A 13,702-nucleotide genomic window follows, 5' to 3' on the forward strand; every position below is an offset into this window, starting at 1 on the left:
AAAATACCTAATACTATATGAACCTGTCTTGTTTTATATTAATCATAAAACTGCTGAAGCATGAGGAAAAATGTTTCTAATCTAATAGCATAAGCAGTTCAATGAAGAAAATAACTACTGTCTGTGATTTCATCTGAGCCCTCCGAGGTTGTAAGTTAATTTGGCACCATGGTTTTTTTTTAATATATATATATATAAATATTCCATAAACATTGCTGTAAGATCACTGATGGTATAGGAAAATGCTTATATTTAATCCAGAAAAATACGGCACAAAAAGTGGTGGTGTTTTCAGTATTTATTAATATGACAAGCTAAGCAGATGAGACTGATTACCTTAGACTTCAAAAACAGAGAACCATTCTGCAAGCGAAGGGAGGGCGACAGGCTTTAACAAAAAAGCTCTCCGTTTGCTGTACCCTCCCACCGCATTCACTTGCAAATCACTGTGTGCTTGGAAAAGCCTGCGCTTCCCTAGTCTTCAACCTTCCCAGGGTAAGTGCTGCGGCTCCATCAGCAGCGCCTCGCTCCGCTCTTGTCCTCGGAGGGAGAGTGAGTGTGTGCGTGGCTCTGCATGTGTGCATGTTGCGTATGTGTGCTGCTGGTTGTGGTGTGTCTTTTTTTTTTTTTTTTTGTCTTTTTTTTTTTTTTTTTTTTTTTTTTTTTAATCAGGAGCTCTGAATGAAAGCCAGTCAGGGGGAGAGCTCCCCCTTAGCTTTGGTTCCTGGCTGTCCAGAGTTAAGCGATGCTGGGAGAAAAAGCCTGAGTTAGAACCAAGTAGGATCTGTCTTAGAAAATAACAGGAAAAAAACAAACAATAAAAGGACTGTAACAGCTCGGTTTTCAGTTTGGTTGGGGTGGACACTACTTCACTTTCTCAGAACCAGAGTAAAAGGTAGGAGCCTTTATTTTATTTCCTTAAGCTCTTTGTAGTTGTTGTTATTATTAGTATTATAGCATAAACGGTATGGTGTTTAATGCAATGCATAGAATTGTTCTACTACATAGAACTTTTTACATTTTATAAATATGCTTCACGAGTAATGAGACAAGGGATAGGAAATAACTGCTGTGTATTCTCTCCTCAAAGTAAACAGATGTTGTATTTGTTCAAGATTGAAACACGAAGCATTTTATAATTTTTTATTCATTTTTTTCCTCCTAGTAAGCAGGCTATCTTTTGAGCAGCAGTTTCCATCTGTATTCAGTTCTTGCAAATTCGGGGGGGGGGGGGGAGTGGGAGCAATACTACTTGAATTGAAAAAAGCACAATGTATCATAGTGTAACTGCTATGAACGTAGCATGAAGCACACATGTATGTGCCCTCACTTTCTGTATACCTGTGTAAGTCTGTTACAGCTTTCACTGCTATTTATTCTGCCCTGAACTGAATTTCAGAATAATTATATACACTCAAAGCAAATGCTTCTTATGAAGGAAATCTCTGTGGAGAGGAATAGCAGGGTGGATTCAGGCAATATTTCAAATTCTTTGCAGAGCTATATACACACAAATGGGGAAAATATTGCCAGGTTTGACATTTCAGTAAAGGGGGTTGGGGGGAAAAAGGAAAAGGTGGAGGGAGGAAAATTTCAGTCTGCACCTGTGTGAGCATTTATTGCCACTGCTGCAATAAAATCCATATTTGATGTGGTGTTAAATTAATGCAGCACAATGCAAGTCTAAATCCATGTTCCCAACTACTAACTATTGACAGCATAGTCAGCTGCATTAGAAATTTACAGTATGCTAATATTCTACATGATATTAGCTGCAGCTGTAAAAATCTAACAGTCCTTCAGCTTAAGAGAATGCATCTGCACGTGCAATCAGTGACAAATAGCAACGAACATTTTAAAAGTGACCTATCATCTCTGTTGCTTCCACACAAATGGAGCTGTTGCCTGTAATTTTCATCTTTCATTTCAGTAAAAGCCTCTGTATTACTTCAACAGCACACTTACTGCTTTAAAGGTATTTTCTGACTTACACAACTTGTTGTGTATGCATATGCATATATGAGTGTGTGATCCCACGGTGTGGGGAAGCAGGTTTGTAAAAAATTGTGGTGGTTTGTTTTTTTGTTTGTTGTTTGTGGTTTTTGTGGGTTTTTTTCAAGATATTAGGCTTTGAATTTACATGGTGATATTACTGGAGGGGGAAAGCAGGGAGTGGGAGACTGGAAGATACTTCTGAATTTCTAAATCTTTTTTAAATATGCTATTTATAGGAATATTATGAGTCTGGTACAAGCATTTATTGAGATTTTCCAGTTATTCAAACTTTTATATTAATTGGTTACTTTTTTTTAATGTAATAGTAGTCTGTGCTATGTTAGAGAGATGAAAGAATGAACTTGGGGAACTGGGAAAGGCAAGTAGAAAAGAAGCTCTCTTTCTCAAGAGTTGAAAAACAGCTTTTTAGAGTCAATATGGGCTTAGCAAGAGAGGAATACTTCTTGAATTATAAACTGGTAATCTAGTTTGTGCCTGAGGGAGTTTTCTTATATTTTTATATACTTTGTTAAATAAAAGTATGAATGAAGAGGTCATTTCTGTAGTAGTTTCTGTTAATTTTAGTTTAGCTTTATGGCTGTGTGTTGTTCATGTGCTGTCAAGATGATTTTGTACACTTAAATAGGGACTCTGTAACATCTGAGGAGCGATGATTATATTTCAACTTGAAACTACTGCTGCTGATCTGATTTTTTGTTGCTTTGGGTAACATTGGAAAACATGTCTTGATGGCTTGCTTTGCCAACAGTTTATAATGCTTTGTAACAGTTAATGGGAAAAAACCAACAAAATATGTCTTAAAGCCACTGTATGTAGGACCTTCTATGTTCTCAAATGGTCTTGATGGCTTTGCATTAGAGTTAACAAGTGTAAATATACTAGAACTTTGTATTTGTATGTTCTCAATAGATAGGATCTGTGAAGAAACTGATGAAATACTGAAATGTGCTCACAGTGGATCTGTGCCTAGCTGTATTTGCAACTGCATTAAAAAATGTTTTATGTCAAAGTAAATGAGCTCATTATTAATTATCTCTTTACATTTAATTATTGTAAAAAAATTACATTTATTCATAAGATACATATCTATACATGCACACCAGTATACAAATTTCGGCTAAGTAATACAAGTTGTTTTCAGCTTGTTAAATAATTAACTCTAAAAGGCACAAAAGATTAATTTGACAATAATATATACCTCTGATTCTGAGAGGGTAATTTCCTGATCTCTGTGTGATTTCCCAAGAAAACATGTGAGTGAAACACAGCCTGTCTCATCTGCATAATTCAGCGCAGGTGACTGTGTTAACCGTATTTACAGCCAGATTGCAGGTCATAGTACAGTTTTATACCTCGTAACAACCACTAGGTTGCAGCACTGGTGCAGGGGGTCAAATTAAGACTGAAGTACCATTGAATGGTGGCAACGGGGTGAAGTTTCGGACTGTTATAATATTATATTTTTAATTCATTATTATCACTTGTCATCAAGTCTGTAAACGCCAAGACTTATTATTGGGACTTCACAATATATTCTTGTTCCTAAATTTGAAAAAAAAATCTGCTGTACAGTTAATTCTTTGGTATTATGTGACAGAAATGGAAGGAAGACACATTCTGCCCAAACAATCAGGGTTTAAGAAAAATTTTGTGAGTGCCTTAAGTAAACCACATAAATAGACATTTTGTATTACTATTGTATTTGCTGTGGGTTTTTTGATAACATACTAATTGATGTATCATTTATTTTAAAGGAGGAAAATTGAAATTGAGAAATAAAACTTCTTTTCTTATGAGCAGCTTAAGTATGCCAAAGTAAAACATTATGAAGGGTGACGGCACGTAAGGATGCCATACCACAGCACATTTTCAATTGCTCTGAATAGTATGCGTCTATCAATGAAAGCTCATGCAAACAGTTCACTGAAATCTTGATTGACTATACAACATGCACACACTGCACATCCTACATCCTCAGGTCTACTAATGTGAACAGTTGCTTTTTGAAAAAAAACCCATACTTCCTCTACTGTCCAACTTCTGGAAAAACTTGACGGCAAGAAACAACAAAGAAATAATGATATTCTGAATTCCGTCCTGAACTAAATGTTCCTTAAACCTCTCCTCAGGCCAAGAGGAACTCCTATGTTGAATGCTGCTTGCTTTTCCCTCCCTGGACTTAGAGCTCTCCAGCTCTGAGCCCTTGTCATGGCAACTTGCCTAACTTGCTGATTTCTGTGGGTTAGCAGCTCTACAATAGAGCAATAGAAAATAATCCTCATCTCTGGAAAGCTGAGTGTGGTACAGTTATCAGGCTGTATTACTACACACAGAAAAAGAATCATCTAGACCTGAGCACTGTTTTTTCCTTTGTTCTGTTTTCATCTGGTGGGAAGCCAGAACACCACCCAAATGAAGTTGGTTATACAAGCTTATATATTCTGTTTACTGGCTTATTAGTCTAATTTTTAATACAGGGAGGATTTGTCAAAAATCTGCCAGTTGAAGCTTTATACGTATTTCTTCATACATGCAGTCTTCCTGATTATTAAACGTCAGTTACCTCAAGTGTGTGTATGTACAGTAGAGGCAAACCAGCAAGCAGAATACTGTACAAATTCTCTCTTAATTTATATCAGCTTTTTATTTGTTCACTTTTTCTGTAAGGTCCCACTGCAGTTTCTTGCTTCTACTAACCTAAACATAGATAATATTTACCACTTTATGCCTCCTGCTGGACACACTTAATGAAAAAGTTCTAGCAGTATCTCAGAGGTACTCCCCAACTTGTACTGTCACAGGGCACCTGATCTGGGATACAAATTCAGCTCTGATAGTTGGAAGTGTGTAGTACTATGTACCAAAAGGCCACATCAGGGGAATATGAAGACTTAGGAAATTAATGGGATATAACAAAAAGTAACATGGCAGATGTCCTTTTTAACATCGTTCCCATGTGCACATCATTCTTAACACAATGTTTTTGGGGGTTTTATTTGTAACTTTATTACAGCATCTCTTAAATGCAACTCCAAGTGAACTTTGAATCACACTTCCAACAGTAGGAAATTATGTAAAGAAGATGGTGTTTATGTGAAGGTAATGACTCAAAGAATGGATTGAGAAGACATGTTTCCAGAATTACGTTGCCCAAGAGCTAGAACTGTGTTCTTCTGTATTTTACAAAAATAAAAATAATTTCAAAATATTTTCTCATTAAAAACTGTTTATCATGTACTATATGTTTGTTTTATGATTTTACTGTTACTATTCCATCACCTGCCACATTACAGATTGGATTTATTGCATTATCCTATTTCAGTGCTTTCCATTACAGCATAAAAAACATGACATACCATCCCTTAGCCTGATCAGATCATGATCCTTAAAAATGAATGCAATCTTTATGAACTCTGCAGTGCTATAATATCCAGATTTTTAAGACATAAAGAATAGATACCAGTTTAATTTACAGGACTTATAAGCAAGGCTCAAGATGCAGTGTCCAGCAGGACTGTTATTTTTTTTTCCCAAAAACTTAACATCAAATTAAAATATAACTGAACTGCTATTGTGTGCTTGTGTCTACCGCACTTCAGTAGTTCACATGGTACTTACACCTGTTTGATGAAAAGATTATCTTGTTAAATGTTATGTTATCCTAATAGTAAGCACAATTAAAACAGAGATATACCTGTGTCTAGGAAATTTAGGTGCTCTGCATTCTGTGATTGGTTCCTCTAGGTATCACAAATGTACAGCTGTTTAACAGATGGAATTAAGAGAATTTTGTATGAAGACTTTCTTGAATATGTTTCACATTTTACATATAAGACAAACTACATGGACAAAATCTTTGAGTTTTTAAATAAAGGTGAGAAAAGAGATAGGAATCCAAAGTATTTGTACTTATTTAGTGGTAATATTCAGGACAGAAGGAGGATGGTCAAGTTTATCCTGCTTCTAAGATTTCTAAGAAGAAATATTCCCTAAAAGTATGAATTCCTTCCTCTTACAAATAGTCACCTGCCCTTTCCTGATGCCTTTTTTGTGGTGAGTGGAACTGGGACCATAAATGCACATCATATCTGAGACACAAGATTCAATCAGTAATGTTGCTGTGTGTACAGTGTTAACATCCTTGCCTCTGTCCCCTGTCCTGGGCAGTGAAATGTCCAGGGCCAAGGCTTCTGTAACCCTGCAAAGGTCTTTGTGCTGGTGCTGTTACCACAGATGTAGACCCCTAAAAATGAATCTGGGCACCATTTTGAAAATAGGTGATGAAAGATGAGGAAAAAAAGAGATCTGTTCGTCACTCAGACCACTGAGATTTTCCTGACTCGGTCCATGTGGTTTAATAAACATAATTTATTTTTTTTTCCTGATATGGTTATCATTCACATAACGTTATCTTAACAATACTGCCCCTCACTAGACCTTAAAATGCTTTCAGATATGGTCTTGACAGGCATATGGGCTTTAATTATGAACTGGGATTGTAGTGTCTTTTATCTACAAGTTCCTGGTTTTTGAAGGAAAGACTGTCATCTTTTCTGTGTGTATCTTTCTGTGCCACTGGTAGAGAGGAAAAAGGGGAGAAACACATACCTAATGTTCTTGTAATACTATTCACAGTTTTCAGTCAAGACTACTATATTGAATTCTTTCAACTCTCAGGTTGTTTTCTCTGTTTTTTAAATATATGCACTTATATTTTCATGTTCATTCTGATCTTAAACATTAGACAAAACTTGACTCTTCCTATTTGGGTCCCTCTCTGTTTTCTGGTACATAATGAGATTCCTTGAAGACCTATGGATCCTTTTTATCTGCATATTGCCAACAAATTAGTGAAAAGCAGACTTAAATATCATCAATTTCTCTACATCAGGAAAATTCTAAGTAATACGTTCACTGGAAGTATACATGTAGTAATTAGATAAATAAGATTTAATTCTTAAAACAATGTGGGGTGTTTTTCACTGTTGAGGCTACTCAGATGACCTGGATTCTCAGTAGCAGACTGTCAGTTGTTAGAAGTAATTGCAATACGAACCCCCAGAAACATAAAAAGAATACAAAGAAGAAAAAAAAAAAAAGTAGAATGTGTTTAAAATAAATTAAAAAAAAAATCCCCAAACATGATGAACTGAAGCAGGAGAATGTCCTGCATTAAATTGTAAGTAATAGTGCAGACCTCAGTTTATGAATGAGTTACTGGGGCGCAGCCCGTCATTTTACAGCTATATGAAAAAAAATTGCTCACTTCTAAGAGCAGGAAACCAAGACATTTTATTCTGACATGAAAGACAGTTTAAGACCTGCTTAAGCATATTACACCCAGGTTTCCTAAATATGCTACTGCCTCCCACTTCCCAAGGCCAAGTTTTAAACAGCATTTTTGTCTCCTACTTCTGCTTGGGATAGTTTCCACAGGCTTTTGGCAGAAATCTGTAGTGTCCATAAAAGAGCAGGACACAGAACACTGTCAAGAATACCATTTCAGTGAAGTGTGGTTTTTTTTGTTTTTCTTTTCTTCTCTGTTGGACAAAGTTTTTTGAGTAGAAGTACGGTGGTCATGGTCAAGATATCACTGAAGCCAACATGTTGATTAAAATGAGTGAATCAAGCTCCAGACATACTACGTACATTTCGTTATTTCCATGACTTAACACTTAGGGGCATTTTGTTGCAGTTTGTGATTAAGAACTTAAAAGCATATGTGTTATGTGTTACTGGATCTACTTTTTTTCTGGTTGTTACATCTGAAAGGCAGATAGATGTATTTTCCTCTGTAACTTTTTTCTTTTATAAAATATATACTTTTTTCCCTTGCTTATACAATTCCTTCAAATTTCTTTTTTTGAGTGATTTCCAATGAAGTAGTACCCTGCTTTGACTAATTGGAGAAAATCTTTTCACCTTTAGAAATTTATTACTTTTTAATTAATTTATATTATTTAGACAGTCTTTAATCCTTCTGATAATCAAAGAAGCTGATCTCTTTTCTAAAATCAAAGTATGTATGTGGAATATATATACAGAATGGAACATTAAGATAAAATCATACATTTCTTCTTTCTATCCTTGACTAGCAAAGCATCTGAAGCTACTCTGAAACACAGGCTGTTTGGACTATGTCCTAATTGTGACTTTGTTTCCTCTAGCTTTTTATTTGAGGTCAGAATAATGAGAATCAGAAAAAAAAAAGATTAACTGAGACATAACGTGTTATAGTAATAATCCCATTAAAGTTCTGATGAGCGAAAATCTTCAAGAGAATTTAGGAATCTGTGATGTGAATAAGTAAGTTCACTGGGCCTGAGCTATTCTAAACTGGATATCTAAAAGTATTGTGACCAACTGGAAAAATCAGTTGTTTAAGATCTGAAATGCAAAGTTTTTTTTTTTAAAAAAAACCCAACAGTATAATTACAATTCATTACATTCGGGGTTTAAATTCTACTTGTTATGCTAGTGTTTTAGAACAGAACTTACAAATAGCCATCTACAAATGAGGTTTTTGGGTTTTCGTTTCTAACACCACCCACTTAGCTGTAGTTAAACACAAATGGTAAAGCTCAAAGTAGTTCAGCCTTGTAAATTGCAGGACCAAGAAAACTTGTGTTAAGACAACAGTAACTTCTTCCTGAATTTTGGGTTATGTACAATCAGGAAAGGAAATAACCACATTTTCCTTCTTCCATGGCTTCAGCCATCAAGACCCAAGTAATAAGTTCTTATGATGTAGGGCTGGAAGTGTATTGCTGTTTGGACCACCTATGAAAGTCAGGTCCAATGGGATAAAAGCAACCTAGGTGGATCAGTCCGCCAGCAGCTAGTTAAGCTCAATCTCTGGAAAAGTACCTGCAGTCTTCCTTACAGATATACATGACTGTGGGGTCGCTTTAGTGATGTGACTTGTTTCTTGTTGCTCTGGGTATGCTGGTGTAGAGTCCATTCCTAGCTTTAGCATATTAAAATCCTTTTCACTAAAAAAGGCCACACAGGTAAAACCATGACACCTCAGCACTAAAAAAAATGATTTCTAGACTAGTCTGGAAGTTATTTTGTTATCGTTATCATGGATTAAAACTGGATTATTGGTTACTGGGACAATAACATGAAAAAATGTGGTGTCATAATGGCATCATGACTGCAAAGAAAAATACTTTAAAGCATTCAATTTTATTTAAGTAAACAGAATACATCTCAATGATCCTAATGTGTAATCAAGCTGACTTCTTAAGGGTGATCCATTAGTGCTTTAAAATACATGAGCTAAAATGATGTACAGAAAAAAATATTTGAAGGTAGTTTAATACGATTCTGTACAATCAGAAATACTGGCAACGAAAATCAGGATAATACTGACACAAATATAATTCTTTAATAGTCTTGACATCGTTCAGGGTCTTTTCCCTTTAAAGGAAACAATTATACTGGCATAAAGAAATTTGCTAGTGAATTACTAGCTTTATGTTCTGAAATGTTCGGTTGCTTTCTGCCTGAAGGCTATGAACAGTTTTTTAATAGTTGCTTTGTTGGATTTTTTTTTTTAATAAATAAATGAAATGTGTTACATGAAATAATTATGTGTAGCAATTACGATTTGAAACTTTTCATCCCCCACAAGGCTTTAAGGTTTTGGTTTGGTTTGGTTTTGTGCCGTTAGTGCAGTCTGACCTGTTCCTATCATAATACTGTTCTTTGTGAAGGATGAGGTTTTGCTGTGGGAATAGAAAAGCATTTATTTGACAGTGAGGTATCCTATAAGCTAGAAATACAGTTTCTTCAATATTTCTTACATTATATACCACACAGCTTTTTTAAGAGTTCACTAAATTTGGGATCAACTTTTTATTTTGATAAATTTTCCTTTGGGAAAGACTATAAAGCGTTGATGAGTTTGGAGTTATTTTTTCTTCCGTCTGTTTAGTTTTTATTCATACATTTACATACGTTCTCACTTTGCTGTCATCAAAAGGAAATATATCATTCCAAATGTTCACTGCTTGTTCATCGCAGTTTGTAGGAAACTTTAGCTTCAGTAAATATTTTTTTCTCCATATTCATTAACTCTATAGTAAGTCTTTGAATTTCAGCAGTTTGTCAAAATAAGAAGAGTGTTTGCAACTTGCTAACCAAATAAAAAGTCAAATGTTGATGGAATTTCTTGTGCAATTCCCTGAAGTTTGTTCATTTTTTCAGATGGGAACCTTAGAATGCAGGTATTTTTAATCTTTTGGTGCCATCTTGTGGCAAGAGGGTACTCTTCTAGCCCACAGTTTCTATGCCTACAAGCAAAATATCCTGCTTTGGTGATAGATATATATGTATGGTTTTTTTATAGCGACTGTAAAATAGCAAACCAATTTATGCACAGGACACAGTTCTCTTTGGTCACTTCTTTTTTAAAAATCTTTTCAAGTGCATTGCTATAAATATTGGAATAGAGAAATCTCGCAAAAAATTTACTATAATTAACACATAGACCCAGATTTTTAATCTGTAATGCATTAGATCTCTGTAGAATACTTAGATACTTAACTAGTTTAAGGCAATTGTCAATAGATTTTTTTTCTGTGTTACTGTGCTAGATCTCTGTAGAACACATTAATTCTCAGCTAGCTCAAGGCAATATATTCACTTCAGCATCCTGTAATGTGTAACAGAAAGCCAAGGTCTATGCTATCATTCTTGTTTTTCATTTTCTGGTTTTGGCTTGGGAAAATTCATACCAGCTTGCATCCAAAAATGCAATAACAGCAGGAATGCTGTTGATTTTCCTGATACTTTCATTGGGATTCAGCAAGACGAGTGGTTTGGTTCTGTGCTAAATAAATACTAGTTTAATACCTGCTTTTTTGGACATAATGCTTGTAGATGTCTGCATTCAGTACAGATCACATTCTTGTTCAATTTCCTAAGGAGTTTTCTATGTGATAGTCCCTATTTGCTTTCTTATTTATCTCGGACTTCCAGTCATGCTGTAAGTTTTTAGATGCAAAAATATTACTCTCTGTCAATAGCTGGAAAAGAGAAATCAAGACATCAGTCCTGCTTTTACTTAAGCCAGTGGTTGTCATTCTTCCAAAAGTAAGGATGAGGGGGGGTTTGTTGTGTTTTTTTGTGGTTTTTTTTGTGGTTTTTTTTAAAGACATTTGTTATAGTCTGGTCCAAATAACATCCTAATATCTTGTAATCATTGAAGATTAACGGCAAATTAGGACTTTGTGTGTTGTTATAATACCTTTTTACAGACAAGGAGTATGAAAGCACATAAAGATTAAGCTCTTGTACCTCAGGGCTAGAAAGCAGACAAATTTTGAACTTCAGTGCAGTACTATAGCCAGAAAAGAAAAAAAAAAAAAAAAAAGTAACAGTATATTCTCCCAGCTGAAGAAAGAACTACTATCAATCAAAATGAACACCAAATGAAAACACTGTTTAAGATCTCACCTCTGAAATGTAAGTAGTATTCCAGTTGGCTATTCTTGCAATGTCAGATACTTCCATCACCTTCTGTAAGTATGACCAATACTGCCTTGTTATGTATTGTATGCTTTCTAAACTTACACAGAAAATAAACATATGATAAGGACAAGATAATACAAGAAAATAAACACATGATAAGGACAAGATAATACAAGACATGTTTTCTAGCAATTAGATGGTATATATTAAAATGATAGTCACTAGAATGTGTTTTTTAATAGGCAATCACTGGCTGAGGTACAGTTGTATGCTGTACCAGCTCATGACTGTGATAAATCAGTCAACACCTGAAGTGTTCTTTTTGAATGGTTAAGAGATTGTGTGATTTCTCTGGTTAGGGTTAGCTGAGTTAGCCAGTGATAAAAATCCATTGCCTATCAGCAGGAATAGAGAGAAGAATCACAACGTTAATGTAATAACATACAGAATTTCAACAGCTTTGTACATATATATGATGGTGTATTTGTTAGAATTTTTCCTTCTGATCAAGAGTAAAATACTCTTGACACTTAACACATTCTCTTTTTTTCTGTATCTTTTGGTGCCTTCTATAGCGTACTTTGCCTACAAGTTTGAAGTGGTAGGTGAATTAACTAAAAGAATTGCAATTGCTCATTCCAGTGAATTCACATGGTGTCAATTCTCTTACAAGGAAGACAAACCTAACTATGTGTCAGTCTCTTTATGGAAAGGTGTGAAGCTTAAGATGGGACTCTAAACAGTATTTGTATAAATAAAGTTATATTATGACATATATAATATGCTAATAATAATTACACTGAAATCCAAAATCTAATTTACACCTTTGCGATCCATATAAAACCAGTTTCTATATCCTTCTATGATTTGTTTTCTAGGCCCAATAGAGACATTTTATAGAACTACAATTTCTGGGCCTGTTAGAGTTTATAATTTCTTACATTAAAAAATAGTCAGTATTTAGTCATTAAACATTAATTTCCGTCATTTCAGGGTAATCTGTGAATGGTCTGTAAAAATGGAATTTTATAAAGCTTTATAGAAAGTTATTTAGCAAAACAGCATCTTATCTTAGTCTGAATATGCATGGCACTGTAATATTCATGTGGTTACATTTAAATCAAATTGAGTACAGAATATTTTAAAGAATGTTCAAGAGGGGGAAAGTAGAATTTTGTTTTATAATATGAAAGTGGTGGTTTAAATTTTTTTTTATGGGGATTTAAAATATATTAAGTTATAAAAGATGCATGTAAGGCAGTCAGCATGCTTTACCTGAAACATGGAACAGGACAGGCAACAGATCAAGCAGAGATACAGAAATATGATGTAGCACATTGTAAGTTACCAAAGGGAAAGTCTTCAATGAGATGTGGTTGTGTTTATGCAGTGTAAAAAGCAGAAAGGTAACTGTGGTAAGTCAATGGATGTTGTAGAGGAACATACAGAGAGTTTCTTTGATTGATACACATACCTGAAGCACTTCAAGAGATTAAGTGAATGCTTATATGAACAGAAGAGTTTTGAAATTTGGAGAGAGAGTGTTGAAAAGGTTGCATCTCTTAATTCACATGAGAATGCGCTGCACTGGCTGTCAAAAAATGGAGGAGGAGCCCATTTGCAAAAGAAGCATGATATTCAGTGATAGAAGAAATAATGATTTAGCCAAGGATTTGAGCAGAAATAGCATTGACATGAGATTAAGAGAATTTACAGACACTGTTATGTGAAGAGGGATGTAAAATAAATTTAAGGAATAACAAGAAAAAGTAGATAGTTAGGAAAGTGCCCTGGAAAGATAAATAATTCAAAGTTTCAATGTCTCCGTGAGGTTAGAGAGGGAAGAGAAAACATGATCAAGTAAAGTGATTAGTCCTATTTATGGAGTTCCAGAGGGGGAAAGAAAGCAGAATAAGGCAATGATTTTGTGATTATAGTCAGGAACATTGGGAAATCTGTGTAGTACCATTTCAGAATATGTTTTTGAAAGAAGTGGAATTGCTAGAATTTCTTCATCTCAGGTTCCAAATCCCTTGTATGCCCCCTCTGCAAACTGCACCTGTTGAATAGTAGATTTTTCTCTTTCAACCCCAGTGTGCATAATTTAGTTAGAATTTTAGGTAGGTAAGTAAATACATTATTTATGCTGGGAACTGTTAGATCCTGTATATAAAAGGGAGAGTGAAAAGTTTCTGTCACAGAACTTGTC

The 13,702-nt window shown here is 34.8% G+C and overlaps 1 protein-coding gene across 1 annotated transcript in view; it reads left to right on the forward strand.

The window, feature by feature from the left end:
* The first annotated feature begins 675 nt into the window (after window positions 1-675).
* The window catches only part of CDH10 (cadherin 10), a 102,695-nt gene continuing 89,668 nt past the window's right edge, over window positions 676-13,702 (forward strand). The window contains exon 1 of the mRNA XM_005434820.3: window positions 676-895. The gene's annotated coding sequence lies outside the window, so the exon portion shown is untranslated. The remainder of the gene's footprint in view (window positions 896-13,702) is intronic.

This window comes from Falco cherrug, chromosome 3 (assembly GCF_023634085.1).
Source record: "Falco cherrug isolate bFalChe1 chromosome 3, bFalChe1.pri, whole genome shotgun sequence".
Classification (NCBI taxonomy): Eukaryota; Metazoa; Chordata; class Aves; order Falconiformes; family Falconidae; genus Falco; species Falco cherrug.